Genomic DNA, 3,271 nt, shown 5'->3' on the forward strand with positions numbered 1-3,271 from the left:
TTTTTTTTGGAAAAAATAGAATTAATTGTTTTGACCTATCGACAAAGTATTATATCGCACTTACCTTATAATCCTTTTCCTTTATATTATCATTGAATATTTGAACTTATTATAGTTTATAAATCTCGCAAATGATGTATTTTTGAAGTAAATAAGCTGCTCCTTCTATTATCGCCATGTTTGGTTCACTTTTGTATATTAAGGAATTGCTATGAAGAATAGATAAAGCAACTCAATGAACTCGATGCAAGCCTACGCGTTTTAGTAGAGGTCCAACAAGGGGTCATCAAAGCTGACGAGCTAGAGCCGGATAATTATTAGCGTGCCCAGCTTTCTCGACTCACGATGTCCGCGTCTAACATTTTTGTTTCGTTGCACGTTACAGTTATAATTATTATTGATAATAATAAAAGTGGCGCCCAACGTGGGGCCCTATTGAGTAATTTTCGAAATATTCAAAGGGGACTTATAGATGTTTAGATAGATTCTTTCTTTTTATTTTCCTTTCTAAAACTGTCCGTTTTCATGTTTCCGCGAAGTTTCATTACCAGTATAGAATCTGCTTGGAAGACAGATAGTGAGAACAAAAGTATTCCCTCTGACCACAGAGACCTGTGCGGTGACGAATTATATAGGAGTCTATAGGAAAGTTGTTAGCAGTGCTAATTGGGAAGAAGAATCTCAGGATGGGATTGGACAGGTCTCACGAAAGGGACTCTTCCGAGGCTGATGACAGAACACGAATGGTGTTTACGCTGTGTAAGGATGCGATCCAGTCTTCCAACGAGGTTTATCCCACCTCGTGTGTACACCAGTTCCACATCGTCTGTATGACGACTTATTTGAAGTCCAGCGACTCTTGTCCAGAATGTAAGCCCAAGGTAGCTAGACAATAGCGAAAAGTACTCGTTCGCAGTCTATGGAGCGTCCGAGGGTAGAAGAGGAAGCTAGCACTTCTAAGGGAATAGACATGACTTCATTGGAGCGCAAGCTGTTTAACTCCTTGTCCAAAAGGATGTCGGATTTAATCCAAAGTTCGGTGACTGAATCCGTTCAGCGAATGGTTGTGATGCCAAGTCTTTCCGCGGCTGCTACAGTAGCAACCCGGTCACTAATGCCTCCTGAATAGCCAGCTCCAAGGGACAGGCAGGAAACGGAAACAATTTACAGTTCCAGGCATGCGCAGCCGGACGTCGGTTTTCCTTCTCCACTGCGGAGTGGTTCAGTTGAACTAAGTTTAAGACCCGATAAGGTAGTTCACATCCTGAATGGGTGGAAAATCAAGCTTTCTGGGGTCGGAGTATCAATTGACAACTTCATATATAGAGTCGAGGCGCTAACTCACCAGACGCTAGAAGGGAACTTCTCGGTGCTGTGCCGAAATGCCAGTGTTCTCTTTGAAGGGAAGGCCAATGAATTCTACTGGCGACATCACAAGTTCGTTTCAGTGGTCCGCTGGGATAGATTATGCGAGGCATTACGCTTACAGTTTCGACAAGAGAAGGATGACGTAGATATCGAGGAATTAATCCGGAATAGTAAAGACCAATGAGCCTTTTGATGCATTTTATGAGGCGATATCTAGCCAGACGGATCAGTTGGAAGTGCAGTGGCCTGTTCGCAAGCTTGTCCGTGTACTTCGGAACAACTCACGGCCGGAAATACGGCATGAGCTATTACATATAGTATTAGGGACCGTGCAGGAGCTCAGAGAAGTGTGCCGCAGGCGGGAGGTGTTCTTAGAAGACGTCAAAGGTACGCATGGATACACCAAGACTGTTCCGTTTAAACGAGACGTGTCTGAGCTACAGCTCGACCGTGAGATACGGGAAGACCCAGACTCTGAAAGAGAGATGGAGGTAGACGCAATATCTCTCATCTGTTGAAACTGTCACCAGGCAGGTCACAGATATCAAGATTGTGTTTCGGAAAGAAGAGTTTTTTGTTATGGCTGCGGAGCTGCCAACACTTACAAACCAAGTTGTGAGAAGTGTTCAATAAACTCCAAGTCCAGCACGCCGAAGTCAGCGTACAAACCCAAGACTTCGAGTGTGCTTTGCCATCAAGGCACCAACACCGAATAGAGTCAGAATTAAAACCAGTGGCTTCACTGATTAAACCGGACATTCAAAAAAACAATTACGATTTCTCGTCATATTGCAAACCAGGATTGTACAAACCAATTACCGGATGTATTTGTATTTGTATTTATTTCATAAGGTTCAACTATGAGCAGTTAAACTAAAACGAGAAGGAACGTGTGAGTCGCTTCTGGGGACGCGACTCTACTTATACCCGTACTCAGTCAGCATATACATTTTTGAGCATATAATTATTTAGAATTAAAAAAAAAAAAATTTTTAATTTTACATTTTTTTGCTACATCTGTTATCTACATCTACATATACTATTTATATTATATATCTAACATGTATATTCTACATGTACCATTTAGATTCTACATCTCCTCCACTAGGGGTTTCTCGTGCACTGAACGCGGCAGAGTTTGCGAGCGAGAAGGAAAATGAGTTGCGTTGTCGTTGGCTGGAGGGGGCAGGGGAAGACCATGAAAATGAATTTCTTCATTCTGGCTATAATTATGATCCGATCCGATTCGGCAATCTGGTAGATATGGGCATTCTCTGCGATACTGCGTTTTTAGTTTTATCGTATCTTTAAAAATGTGCCTGCCACAGATTTTCGTCCTTTGTGGTGGCGGAAGGGGGCGGGGCGAAATTTTGAAATACACTTGTAGCAGTGTGATATTACATGAGTCTGGCAACCAAATTTGGTTACCCTAACTCTTATAGTCTCTGAGATCCAGGCGCTCAACAAGACGGACAGACGGACAGACGGACGGACGGACAGACAGACATGGCTATATCGACTCGGCTATTGATGCTGATCAAGAATATATATACTTTATGGGGTCGGAAACGTTTCCTTCTCTGCGTTACACACATCCACTTTTACCACATATCTAATATACCCCTTAACTCTTTTTTGAGTACGGGTATAAAAATTATAACATAATATGAAAAGGACATGGAACATGGATTATCAGACTATGGATATTATCCTGACCCAATAGGACTAATTTATTGGCAAAATAGCCGCTATGGTCCGGCTCACAGCAAGTTGTGGTCAGGAAATAACATATAGCCTATTAAGTTAAGATAATTAATTTAAGTTATATGTTAACAAAGATTTTACCTTAATAAAACTAGTGTCGCAGGAAAAAAGATGGAAGAAAGTATTGTAGTTACGGCAA

Source organism: Drosophila obscura, unplaced genomic scaffold (assembly GCF_018151105.1).
Source record: "Drosophila obscura isolate BZ-5 IFL unplaced genomic scaffold, ASM1815110v1 contig_9, whole genome shotgun sequence".
NCBI classification, from domain to species: Eukaryota; Metazoa; Arthropoda; class Insecta; order Diptera; family Drosophilidae; genus Drosophila; species Drosophila obscura.